At 42.6% G+C, this 14,419-nt stretch overlaps 1 protein-coding gene across 2 annotated transcripts in view; it reads left to right on the forward strand.

Moving 5' to 3' along the window:
* The first annotated feature begins 511 nt into the window (after positions 1-511).
* Positions 512-14,419, forward strand: part of foxp1b (forkhead box P1b) — a 95,877-nt gene continuing 81,969 nt past the window's right edge. For both annotated transcript variants that reach the window (XM_070993760.1, XM_070993768.1), the window contains exon 1: positions 512-572. The gene's annotated coding sequence lies outside the window, so the exon portion shown is untranslated. The remainder of the gene's footprint in view (positions 573-14,419) is intronic.

Below are 14,419 nucleotides of genomic sequence, written 5' to 3' on the forward strand. Positions count from 1 at the left end.
CTGCTGTCAGCTATATGAAAAGTTTTTGTCTTGCAAATAAACCATTCACTTGCATCAGACAGCCCCATTGTTCATTTGTTATCATCAGTGGGTGTAGTTGTAGTTAACAGACAGATGGAAATGTGTCTGGCGGTGACAATAGTCGGCTACAGGACCATAAACGAACGGTGTCTTCTGCCCTGCTCTGAGCTGACATGGTGGCTGTACGTGCGTAACGGCAAAGAGAGGTATGCAGATTGGTACAGCTTCATACAAACAAAGCAAACAGCACAGGCATGCAGGGAGCTGGTCTCTGTCTGATGATTCCTCAGACCAGGTATGAGACTGTTTGAACGCTGTTAGCTCATCAATAGCAACTGGTGGGCAACTTGTTATTGACAGTGTTGCTTTACATGCATGTACTCTGCTGCTTTCTGTAAATTGACCTGCAGGTGTTGATGACATGCACTATAGTCTGCAGTGGTAATTATTTCATAACCATAAATAATTCTCCATCTCGTGTCCGCAGGGCGAGGAGGTTTCACCACCGTTGGAACTGAAGAGTGCTTTAAATAAGCAAGTCATTGCAGAAGGTAAACACACGATCCTTCACCAGACTCCAGCCCCTGCATGTGTGCGAATGCCGTATCGAATTGGCTTAATAATTAACTGAATGCAGTGCAGTTGTCATGTTTGTGCGCTGTGTTTTGAGTGTGTATGTGCGGGCCAAGAGGGTGGGAGATGCCGACTTGAGACTAACATTGTGAGTAAGAAAGGGACAGGTCCCCTGAAGGTCAAAGTGGAGTTAGTAAGTTGGTGGTTGTGAATTAGCTTAATGCTACACTGTTGGAGAACTTGCTTCTCTGTGTGGAGACATCTGTCTGTTTGTATATGTTGACATTTGTCGGGAAATGCTGAAATATGGTAATGCCATGTTTACCAAACAAGAGGGGGGGAGGTTTACCGCACTCAGTCTTGCTATCGCTGGCATCTCAGCCATTCTGGTGGATATCTCGTGTTTGCGCCTCACACCCGTCTCCCTATCTGAGGAAGTTTGGGGCCCCCAGGATGCGAACTCTTGGCTAGAGCCAACCGGTGAGGTGAGGTGGAGTATACGTGGGGAGGTTTTGTGTGTGTGTGTGTGTGTGTGTGTGTGTGTGTGTGTGTGTGTGTGTGTGTTTGTGTGTGGTTGGGGGGGTAGTTAACACTTCAGGAGCTCGGGCTTCAGTGGAGGAGCGTCTCTGTTTTCTGTCTCTTACAGCTTCAACTTCACCATCATCTCTTTCTGTTATTCTCGTTCTTTGTCTGTATCATTTCTTCTCGGTCCCTCACTCCCTGCATCAACACGCTGTGACTTGTAGGTAGACGGGTACGACATGTACAGTTATGTGTCAAATAGCGACTGTGCATTGGAGCAGCGTGTCCCTCTTTTGACGCCGCTGCAGAGCAACAAGGCTGTTCTAAGCAGCAGCGTATGTAAAGTGTGACTTGGGTTACACCACATTATTTTTATATCCTGACATACACATTAGGAAAATGAGGAAGGAAAACACAGTTTATTCTCAGTGGTTTTCTTTTTGAAATATCCATATTTTCATAGAACCCTTTCCATATTCTTATTTCCATAAACCTGTGCTAAAAGTTGCTGTTCTCCTTTTATGTTAAGTTTAAACAAAATGTTAAATTTCATAATTTTCCTTCTGCAAAAAAAAGCAAAAATGTACAAGCGGTAAAGTGTTCTGCCTAGAATTTGAGTTTTTTAAAAAAGGTGAATCCTACAACTCTCCATTTACCCCAGAGGGGATTCGGGTTGCATTGAGTAATTATGCCATAAAAACTTAACAAATCCAATGACATCCTAGATAGAAGGGTTGATGGCACTTATGGCCAGTGTCTGATTTTTAACAAAAAGCCATTACTGATGCATTATTCTCATCTTAAATATGAACTGCTGCAGCTTCGCCACAGAGTTTGTAAAAAGCAAAAGCAGCTGTAACTGTCATAGTTACAGTCAGCAATGGCTGCAGGATTCTCTTCATTATAAGAGGAGGTGCTCATCCCCACAATCTGTTAAACAGCCCATATTCATCCTTTATTTGATTCAGACAATCACCCCCACATTTGGAAACAGAGACTTGGAGAAAACTGAAGTGGAGGATTCATGTAGCTGCTGTTTATCTGGAGTGCATTCTCTGCATAGCAAGGTCCACTCCAGCAGGCCCCTCAGCTGCCGGCTCCAGATGTAAGATCAGCCCTGAAATCTTCCAAATGGTTGGCTAATTAATGTTAATGTGGCAAAATCAGCCTAATTATTGACACAACTTTCCAATGTGATTTTGATTGCATCACTAATGCTAAATCCCTGTGGCAGCTTATGGGATTACTACGTCTTGGTGTTTAAAGCTCTTTCAAAGTGTAACAGACTCTAATACAGTGTATGTGTTTCATTCATGTGTTCATTTTTGACTAGATGTGGACCAGCCAGCGTTAACTGTCTGCAAATTAGGAAACAGGAATTTGAAATGTAGGCAAAGTCTAAAAGCAGTCTTGCAAAAGTCTTCATTTAGGTATCTGGAATACTCACCATCATATGGACATGTCTATGTGATAGGGCTGACTCTGATGTGTGCTGCATGTAGGCTGCTTGTTTGGCCAATTTATTCAGACCTGATGACGTCCAAACTTTCTCGAAAAAGTGCCTCCGCTTAGAGGAATCCACAGATGCCCAAAACATGTTTCTCTGTTTTGAAGGCTTCAAAATGTTACCGTCTCATGCTGGACTTCATTTGAATTTCATGAGTCCATGTAAGGGAGGGAAGAACACATCATGCAAACACTCAGTTTCTTTTAATTCTTCCTTTGCTGTAAATGCTTCGGTTTATACTGCCTTAGTTTTAGCTGTTGAGGTTGCTTTGTTTAATCCACTTTTTATGGAAGTGTTAAGAATAAACAAGTAGATTCATGAGTTGGACCCGCAGAAAGGTCGTGTGCAGATTTATGCTGGGATGAAAAGAGGGCCTCTGTAATAGTTCCCTTGACTGCATTTATTGCTTACTTTAAAAAAGTAATTTCTTTATATCAGCATCAAGCTGAAAATTGCCATGTATTAGTATTAGGCTTGGTAAGCTTCTAATTCTGTGGCATTTACAGCCGGCTGTGTTTCCATGCATTTATAACACTTTGATTCTTAAGAGCTCCTTTAATCGCTTATGCCTAGCTAGGAACATAATAAACAACTCGCTGTAGCAAAAGTGCCACATGGGGGAGATTTCTAGCAAGAAAGTTAAACGCTTCTGTCACTGGCAGTTTTGTTGCTGTGTTTTTCATGCACTGTAAGTACCGTAATCTACTCTCTGGGCTTGGCTGCTGTAGTTAAAAACAGTGACAGGCAGAATAGATGCAAGGCAGCGTGAAAATGAAAAATTATCGTCCCTACGAAGGAGTCACAATGGAGACCGAGGCAGAGACATAAAGCGACAGCGTGCCTCTGCCTTTTCCTGTTGATTGAGATCACAGGATGTGTCAAAGCCTTCTAAACACCCTCACCTGGCCGCCGTCTGCTTTCCCTATCTGATGCTCTGCTCCCATGGCCGCATCAGAGCACACTCTGGCAGATCGCCCGCCTCTGTATTGTCTGGCTAAACAGGTTGCACAGTTAAATGCATGCCTCATGCTGAATATATTGTGTTACACAATAGGGCAACATTCTTACTTTCTCTTGCATCTCCCGTGACTTTCATGTGAATTATCTTCAGCTGTGAGGTAGAAAGAACTGCCCTGATAATATTATCACAGATGTGTTATCTTGAAGCTACTTAAAATGTCTTTTTTGGGAAAAAAAACGCGCTTGGCAAGTTTCAATTTCTTTTTCTATCAGCATCAAAAAGACATGTCTTCTTTTGGTCTGAAACATATTGACGGATGTATAAACTCTGGTCTGCTAGAAGAGTGAGGAGCTTTGATAATGTCAGCCAGCTACCAGGTGCAGACGGCTAACGTGACACAGTCTCTGTGTGAGATTGACTGAGGCGACAGAAGTAAGCAAATCCCATCCACAGATGAGTTGTCGTACAGCAAGATGAAAAGAAAATCACAAAAGTGAGAAAAGGTGTCAGAGCTCCCTTTTTGGCTTTGGCCTTGTGTCTCTGCTTCAGAAAAGATGAAATAGAACTAATAACTTGGATAGATTTGTTGTCTTCTGGGCAAAATGGCTATACAGAGAGCTTTTTTGTTGTAACCCAGGCCGGCATCTGTCAGACTGCCTCTATTGCAAAACAATATGCTGTACTATACCAGCTGGAATATCAAAAATAGCTTGATATATACATGCTGTCCCTGCTCCCACAATCAATATTTTACATTTCTATATTATGACACTTAAAAAGAATACACAAGTGGTGTATGGTTTCCACTATAAAGGTTTCTGACTATGTAAGGAAATTACAAAAAGTTCCTACAAGGCGCAGTGATTCTTATTTGGATAGTTTCGACTTTGTTGCAATCACTTCATGTCATGGTAAATATCACTTTGGCAGTCCTTTGCTTTCTCCGTTTATTTTAGAAAACAAATCCCTTTTAGGGATAAAGCACCTGGTGGGGCTACTTAATGGAATGGCTTCAGCCGTACGCAAATAAACAGCTTGCATTTTTGGTGTGAGATTAGGAATGAGGCTGAGAGGGAGCGAGAGACTGAGAGCTGGAGTGAGGTGGGTAAAAACCAAACAAAGAAAGTCAACACGTAGAGAGGACAGAAGTCTGCCTCTGCTTCCCCCTATAGCTGACCGTATGTTTTCTATGTCTGTGCGAACGTACGTGAGCATTGGCACGCTGTGAGCTTTGAACCTCGGTAAGACTTTGCTTTTTTTCATGCTGAGGTGAAGCTCTTTTTTTTTTTTGAACTGTTGACCAGTGAGTCAGCAGTAGGATATTGTTCAAAAGGCCTGGAAAATTCTCTGGAGTCTTTTGTTTTCCACATCTGCACTTACGAAAACACACGGTTATGCCATTTCTTAACCTGGAAAAGATAGCGGGCTAACCAGAGCCAGAGAAGAGGGAGGAGAATGAGTGACCAGTGAAACAGAAGGCAGAATGAGCTCCACAAATCCTTTAAATAGTTCAACATGCTGCTGAAATAACTGAGAAATGGAGACTTTTAAACCAGACATATCAAAAAGTATCTCAGATATTTCATTCAAACACGACTTAGCCCATTGCTCTTGCTCTTCTCATTATATATTGTTAACAGTTATGTTCACATTCGTTCCCTCTGAGAATCATCTGGATAATGTTCAAAGATTTCCAATACTGTGTCAGATGCAGCCGCGTGAGATCTTTTTTGAGACTACGTTCACATTAGAGCAGATAAATCTGACAGAAAATGACATCGTCCACACTAGCGTCGAATTCGACCTCAACGCTGGTTGAGTACGAATCTAAATGTGACTGATGAATCCAGTTTTAAAGCCTTTACAGTCTACATTGAACTCCCACTCAGTTTGTGACATAGGAACTACTTTCGGCCTAAACTAGCTAAATTTACACACGGTAGCCAGCTGGGCTAACGCTGCTCAGTCACAGTAGCTCTTTGAACTGTCTGTTTTCTCTGTACTAGAGAGTAATTTTTACTCCCCCTTGCATTTTGTTCTCGGGGTTGTACATTATTTTGTTCATTAAAGAGACGTTAAATGCTCTCAAAGCTGACTAGCTAGCTAACAGTCAGTTAGCAAGAAAGTCAAAACTGCCGCCAAGTTGTTGTTTTTTTCAAAAGATGTATTTGTATCATTAACTCCGGATTCATAACTTTCTTTCATGGAGCAGGTTGTAGTCTGACAGAGGAGGGTTGAACCAAAGTGACTAGTGTAACTGTTCCCTTACAGCTCAGTAACATCGAAAAGGTTTGCTATCGGACAACGGGAAATTTATTCAGGTAAAGTTGTTGTTTAGCTGCAACATTGAATGTTAAATTTCCTCAAGGAGTGGTGTTGAAAAAAGCTAAATTTTGGTCTCATATCACTGCCGGCGTCCGAAAAATGAATACTCAGCTTTGCGTTGTGCATGATGTTTCAGTGTAGTCCATATCAGGCTGTGTTCTCACTGACATATTTGTCTGTTTCTTTTAAGTTTTTTTAAGTCATTGTTTTCAGATTTCATCCACTGTGGGCGGTGTTTTTACAGAGTACGCTTTGTTACGGATGGTGAGTTCGTGTGCAGGGACGATCAAACCAGAGACGTAAATAAGCTTTTCATATTTAGCCACCTGAGTGTGGACATGGCTTGGGAGGAACGAAAAGGCGAAAAGGCTCTTTCTACCCAAATGTGGGTTTATTTATGTAATCAAATGAAAAAGGTGGAGGCATTTTTTAAACTCATATTTATTTACAGTTTTACTCTCTCTCTCTCTCTCTCTTTTTTTTGCTCTGGTTTTAGTCTTGGCTCCTGCGTTGTTTTCATAAACAAAGTCTCTCTGGCCAGCTAGAAAAAACACAGGGCTGCTCAGTGCACTGAAAACAGGAATGACAAACACCATTAGCTGAAAAATTTCCATCTCATTGCAACTATGTTATTGTTTACTTTACCATACACGTCCTAATATGGTTACCTCCCTGTCAAAGCGGCCGGAGCAGAGCCGAGGGGCCCTCGCAGGGAGACGCTTTCAGCTGCCACTTAGACAATAAGAAACAAATGTCACAGCTCGGCAAAATAGCTTGGCTTTCACAGCCTTACAGTACTTGGCCTTCCACGCTGCTTGGCTCAGGCTCCCGTGTGATATTTATCTACTCTCCACTGTTAGATGCCCTCACAATGTACCCCCACCTCTCTCCTTCTCTGTCCCCTTCTCTTGTTGTCTTTCTTGTCTTCCCTCTGTCTTTCTTTGTCTGTATCTCTCCATCGATCTCTGTCCCTGTCCTGGTGTTAGCTATGTGTAGGTTGACTGATGGGCCTCTGTTTGCTGTGTTAAGTTATTTATCGGGGGTGGGGTGATGTGTTTGGAGTCGCTGTTGCCCTCCTCCCTGTGGCCGAGCAGAGGCCAGTTCAGCTGCAGGTCACGCCCTGGACCGAAGCCGACGCTGCGTTTGAACTGGAAACATCTTGGCGACGCTCACAGGCCCTTTATGATACTTGGATGAACTCTGAAAACTCTGGGATACTGCAGAGGAAATGTAGCATTCTGGAGGCTGTGGCGTCTTTATTTTAATTGTTCTGAAGTTTGCTGAAGCGTCGGTCGTCAAACAGTGTTATTTATAGCGGATTGAATAAAGTGTTGATTGAACTTTTTTGTTTTTGAACCAAGCAGAGGTGGACAGCTTTTCATGAGCACCTCTATCAATACAAAATCCAGATAAAATCTTCAAGCCGGACATCAAATTGCCAATCATCTGGGAGTATTCTCCATGGATTGTCTGTATATAGGCTATTAGGCATTAGGGTCAGGCAACCTCACCGCAGGTTAGTCTGGCAGTAGGTGGAAAAAGGGCTCTTTTTAGATGCATGGGCTTTCTTTTCCCCAGTTGGTGGAAGATGATGGCAGCCTCACCTCAATCCTAAAATCCTCACGTTTATGATATTTGCCCAGTATTATCTGTGCCTGTGGATGAATGGGAGGACAGAGCATGAGGAATGTAGAAGGTCAGACTGCGTGATTTACACAGTACAGAGCCGGAGAATCCTTGGGAAAATACTTGGGCCAGGATCAAACAGACGTCATGTGATATGTTCTTAACACTGACCTTTAAATTCATGCCTTGTACTGCTCCCCTTTGGCAAGATGATGCACTAAATGTGAAATAATTTGCATTTGAACATTTTAAAGAGAAAGAGAAACGCAAATCAAAGAAAACATTGTTTGATAATTTGTGCATTTTGAAAGACTCTTCTTCTTGAAGTGGTCATTTCTTTGCGAAATGATGCAGTCACGTGCCAGAGAGCTTGCTCGTGTCGTGATGATGATTTCTTTTGTGCAGTGACATGCACCCAGTGATCTGGTTTTGAAGTGACTGAATCAAAGCAGTGGTGCCAATTCTTTGAATATTCATTGGCATTCATACAAAACCAGACACTTTTCTGAATACCTGGAAAAGATTTGAGATCCGTGGTTTTCATCTGATTATCAAAAGGTTCGTGATGGAATACATATTCTGAGTCACAGTGACTTGGATATTTGTGAAGCATGCACACAGAGGGAGCTGGAAGGAAGCGGTCAAACAATGAGTTGTAGGTTGACATTTTTAACTCAAGATGATTACAGTGCTAAAAATCCATCATTTTATACATTTAGTTTGAACTGTACTCCAAACTATGGCACTGTTCATTATTACTTTAGTATTTGTTGAAGAGTATTTCCAGTGCATTTAAGTTCTGTTTTGTTGATAAGTAAACGGCACTGACCTTTTTTTTCCCCTTTCAGAGGAGAAAGACTACGTATACCCTCTCTGACGTTAATGAACTTTGTGAAAAGGTTGTTTACTGGCTCCAAGGGCAGTTTCTGAGAAGGGCAGCAGGTTTTCTTGTAAACATATTTACAGACAAAGATGTGTAAACACTGTAAATGTATACAGGTGCAGCCGTGGCGACACTGGCACATTTTCCTTTTTCCTCTTTTTTCCCCCTGACCTTTCCCTTGTGACACACGCGGGACGGCTGTTGTGTGCATATGTGTTTATTTCTGGAAGCACTTTAAAGTAATATGTGCGCCCACAAAAAGCAAAAAAAAAAGGGAAAATTTACTCTTAGAAAGCGTAATGATGTGCCTACTTGCAGTATAAAGCTGAGAGGGGAGAGAAGGAGAGGAGAGGCAGATAGCAAGGCAAACGGAGGACTAGTGGGGGTATTAAATATGAATTAATGGAATGTTGCTCAGGCACATCTCTGGGTGTAGTGTAGTGGTGAAAAATAAAATTTATGTTGCCAGCTACTAGCCGTGAAGGTGCATTTGGACTTAGTATCCTTTAATTAGAAGTGAGATATTAGCATTTCATAGGGCTTTATGCTGGGCGAGGGGATCGGCCTGCCACCGCGCCTTCATTAGCCAGCTTCTCTGTGTAATGAGTGCCGTCATTAGCTGATGGAGTGGATTTGCCCTAGCTCTACCTTGAAAGGCACATCTCTTACATAGTTGCAAGGAATAAGGCCTTTTAATGGATTTCTTAATGAATAAAATAAGATGCCACTTCTTTAAAATTTGACGAGTGCATTTCTGATAATGTACACCGCTGCGGCCTTTTGCGTTTTTGTTGAATTAATAGCAAAGAACAGAGGAATATTGGTGAAAGTGAACGATGAAAAGTAGAAAACAAAGTTATTTATGGGGCCTGGCGGTAGTATAACTTTTGTGAGAGTTAAAAAAAAAAAGACAAAAACAAGTTTCCTTTTCATACAGTGTAATTCATAATGAATTCTGAATTAAATCAATAATATGTGGGCGATGAAAGTGCTGCATAAAAATGGTTGACTTTCATGCATATGCACGTGAAGTAAGGTGTGCGTGATTTGTGTCAGAGGTCTAAAGAAGTGCTCTCTGAGCTCCAGTGCTAGATGTTAAAACTCTCCATATTTATCAGGGAAAAAGGCAGAACAGCCATTGAATAAACCTGACTGCAAATTACACGTGTGTCTGTGCAGGAGTGTGTGTGCGCACACTCAGCAACAGTCAAGACAGTCAGCGCCGAGGTGTTTTTTTGTGATATGGAAGTCTCCTTAAGCCTTTGGCTGCGGCGCCATTCTCAGAATCATGCGTGAAGTGATTAGTATTTTATTGATGAGCTCCCGAAGTGGCAAGTGTGGGAAATTGGATCTTTGATCTCCTGGAGTTTGGGAAATATATCCTGAGTGTGTGGAGCTCTCCAGGTAAAACATCCCCATCCTACCAACATCACTATGACACACGCACACACGCACACACGCACACACGCACACACGCACACACGCACACACACACACACACACACACACACACACACACACACGTCAGACAGACAGACAGACAGACAGACAGACGTTTGGGAGGGATATTCCTCCCCTTCTCCAAAACACATATTTGTTTTGGATGTTTTCACTGAGAGTCTACATGGTGATTACAGATGTTCATTAACAAAATTGGGTATTTGTTTTAAACTTTAACCAATCACTTTGATATGCTAATTACAGTGTAATTTAATTTGAGCCCTGTAATGATGATGCTGTTATTATGGACATAAATGATGCAGTTAAGCTGAGAGTAATCTCATTTGCATACTGTACATGCCAGTAAATTAAGCCCTTTCCTGCGTTGCTTCAGCTTTAATTTTCCACTTCTTTTCACACAGCATCCCTCAGCCCCTGTGCCTAATAGCAGGCCAGCTTGTTTGATGTGGAGAACCGCTTCCTCACACTAAATCTAGTCACAATATGTAATACATAAAGGCTCTCATTATAACTCTAAGTGCTCTTTTAAGAAGTTGGTATTAATAAGCTGGCTTTGTAGCTATACACAAAAACAGTTTTGTCCCTCACCATAATCATCTTCAATCTGCATATGAGAAATAAAAACTATCATGGTTGTGGTAACGATGTGCCCGGGAATAGTTAAAGAGCCTCTAATCATATTGTATATGTCGTCTTCTATGTGTTGATCAGAGATATCTTCAAAGAGGGCATTGTATTTTCATATTCCTCCTTTGAAAAAAGATGAAGGGCGTTTGAATGTGTTTTTTCTTTTTAAACCAAGATTTTTTTTCCCCTCACCAAAAATTAATTGAAAAATAATGCCTTATTGTATGTTTAGGGCAAATAATTTGTCTTCTTTTCTTTGTGCGAATGCCCTCTTGATGTCCGTATAAAAGCAGCATCTTTCTGTCAGGGGCATGCGGCTGGCCTTGATAAAAGCTCCTGTGTCTTCATTAGAGAAGCAGCACCTCATGGTGTCTGATTGTCTGATGTTTGCAGTGAGAAGGTAAACATGTTTGTCATACAGGGGTGTATTTATGCTGATCAAACATGCGAGGTGGACCATGGTGAATGTTAAGGACTTTGGCTCACCACAGGGCTCAACAGCCCAGCGGACGGACGGACGGCCTCACAGTGCTCGAAACTTGCCGTCACGTCCCCTGCTAGCAAACAGAGTCCGGCTTTTCTGTGGGCTTTGAAGGTGGGTTAGCGGGGTGGTTTATGGACTTAAACACTGACAATACAATTTGCCCTTCACTGAGAATGCTCCTCCATTTTGGACCATAAAGATATTATTTTTTTGCCAGCCAATTTTCTCTGTTAGGCTCTAATTGGCTACATAAATCTCGGCCGTTGAGGGTGAGAAATGTTGCGGTGTCACACAGTGTAATCTTCACCCTTATTTACCAATTCATTAAGATTCATTGATGCAGGATCGGTGAGAGGAAATGACAACATAAATCAGGCCTCCAACATAATGACCCTAATCAGTTGGGAATTGCAGAAAATGTCATGATGAACTATGTCCTTGTATTAGTGCCACTGTACATTGTCATTGTGCTGCTTTACGAGTGGGACGCATCCTCCTGACATGGGCTGTATTTAACAAAAAAAGAGTTGTTAAAAGCTGATTCCATTAAAATGCAGAAATTCATGTAAGGTCTTTTGGTATTTAGCCCTTTGCCTCTCATCTTCAGTTTAACTGTTTGATGGAAGGCTCAAAGCCCCTTCCTTTCTCACTCTCTCTGTCCTCTCTCTGGGAAGCTGGGGCTTTTAAAATAATAGCATGCGTCTTTGGCTCAAACGCCCGCTGGTACCGTGCTCCATCCGAAGCAGCGGGAGGGGTCAGTGGCTAAGACCACTCCCACGGCAATGACGGTGAATCAGACGCCTAATAGCAAAATGGCCATTACAGACGCCTGCATTGTAAGCAGTCGCTGAGCACTCATAGTTGTAGGTGACATACAATGAAAGTAAAATAGCCATTGTATTTCCATGCCATTAATTGTGTGTAAAGGTTAATGATTGTGTCTGGAAAATCAATAGCTTAACTTAATCTCTATGTGAGTAACTAAACTAAGAGAAGAGGTGGGAGACGTACACCTGCTGCGTGTTTTTGTCTGTTGGGAAATGTTTAACAGTGCTGAGAATCGTTTAAATAGCAGGGGTTAGGCCAGACCCGAGCGTTTCTTCCAGTTATCACGCATGGTACTGAGAGAGGAATCATAATAAATGCATCTACCACACTTGAAGACTTACTCAACAGTAATTAGCGGCTTACTTGTAGAGCTGTCCTGATGATTTAACAGAACTGCAAAGCTCTTCCCAAAAATGATTAGGCTACATGTTGTCAGCTCACAGAGGAAGTGTGCACTCCAGCGAGTTGACATCTCAAAAGACAGCCGTTCTAATAATATTGTCCTCTCTTTGTGTAGGTACGCAATATTAATTAGACAAGTTCGTTAAGGCTAACCTTGGTTTTCCCAGGAAAATGCATCTGACACATTTCCTCTCTACAAGTTTGCATCCCCATACCCATGGGAACAACCCTTACATGAATTGTAGTAGAAATGATTAAAAATATATGACACAGTTTAAGTAATGCTAAAACAATAAGTGATTTTGCAGTTCCCACAGGATGCTGAGAGATTGAAGTTGTGTTTGTCTTTGGGTGCGCGTGTTTGACAGGTCTAATTGGTAAGACGAGCTTGAGGGAAGCGACGCCCGCTCTTTCCTGCGCATTGAGCCTGTGGTCAGAAAACGAGGCCCCTCGTCTCCTGGTGTCTGTCCTCTCGCTGTAGTGTTAATGGGCATGAGCCACATGTGAGCGAGATTATCAAAGTCAAATGAAGGAGAGTCGCTGAGAAAATGTGTGGCAAACCGCTCCTAAAAGAGGCTCCACATCCCAGAATTACTATTCCATTCATGTACAACCAGATTTAAACTCATTAGACTTCTCTATTTACTTAGTCTCTATCGGCCCTAGTTGGACTAAAAATACCATGGCCTGCCTTACTTTGGCACATTCCGTCATTGTCTGTGCACAGCAGGCCTTTACACAGAGGTGTTTCTCCGGTGGCTCCATGCAAAGGAGACAAACTGGTTTGTGTGTTTTCTGAAATTATGGATCTACTCAGCTTCTCCACTGGAGTCTGCCGTCTTGTACCCTTCTTATTGTTAATTTATCTGAGCTTGTAGCGTGATAATAGGTTGATATTCATATGAATCATCATACTCACCACTGCTTTGGATGCCGAGCGCCTTTTCCTCTGCTCGTGGTGCAGTAATAGGTTTGGATCTAGATTTCATGCTTGAGAATCCTATCATAGTCATCCCAATGTGTTCTAAATATGTGTTTGGCACCCTTGCTCATATTTTATGCCTTCCATACGTGGGGGGAACTGTTTTTGTGAGGGGACTAAATGGAAGCAGTAGGGGAAGTGGAGACAAACCTATGTATTCTGGGAAGGGGAGGCTCGCTGGATGGCTTCAGCTCAGCAGATGGCAAGTTGTTGTATACATGAAAAATTCATGGTCATGGTGACGCGCAGCTCGGAAGTCCCTGCACTACATTACCTACCTTGTCTCGTAATCACTGCTCATTTTTGGACAATCAAGTGTTTGATCTTAGCTGTTGGAGTGATCTGTTACACAATCGAAGCCGCGCACTTTGATTTATGATCGGTAACATCTTTGTCTGTTCGATTCCACGTTTTTTTCCCCTCCCTGTTCTTTCGCTCCGTGCCCTGATGTGCCAGCTCTCGGAGCCCTCAGACATCCTTTGTTATTTCCACAAACCCAGTTACTGAATAATTGAACGAGGTAAATGTTTAACATGTTTTTACAAGTTCCTCACTGCGCTGTTGTGAAGAGCCACTGTTTGTTGGGTCTGGAAGAAACACTCGCTTGCTCTGGTTGACAACGATGTGTTTCCATAGGAGACCACCTCGCCGGCTGCCCACCCCGCCATTGCCCATCTTGCTCTCATTCACAGCGGCTTGCTAGCAGCTGCAACACACCAACTTAATGCATCTTCAAATGTCAGAAGAATGACTTTTTGTTTATCTCGACTTCTGCCTTGCTGTTTATTCTAGCCGAAAGCTGCATTTGCATCGACCTTGATTCCCTAAAGCCTGCCCCCCCCCCCCCCCCCCCCCCCCAGAACCTGTTTACACTATGCTTGCCCCGAGTGTCACCTAGGAAATCGGTTGATCATTCCACCTGGTTAATATTAAATGGCTCCTGCAAGGAGATGTGTTTGTTCATAAACACAAACCCCGCTCCCCCTGTTTACTGTAGCCATGGCAGCAATCACTTATTAAACAAACAGCTGCTTTGTTTGCCAGCATGAGTGGTCTGCTTATACCCCGTACAAGGTCTGGGAAGAACATGGAAAAGGCTTCTGTGTGGCGCTGGGACGTGGGCTTTGCAATGGAGGTATTAGTTGCAGGGGGCGGGGTGTGTGTTCGTACTATATTGTCACAGAAGTCTGGAGATATGCGTTTCTTATCTGTGACTT

The sequence above is a fragment of the Chaetodon trifascialis genome, chromosome 3 (assembly GCF_039877785.1).
Source record: "Chaetodon trifascialis isolate fChaTrf1 chromosome 3, fChaTrf1.hap1, whole genome shotgun sequence".
Classification (NCBI taxonomy): domain Eukaryota; kingdom Metazoa; phylum Chordata; class Actinopteri; order Chaetodontiformes; family Chaetodontidae; genus Chaetodon; species Chaetodon trifascialis.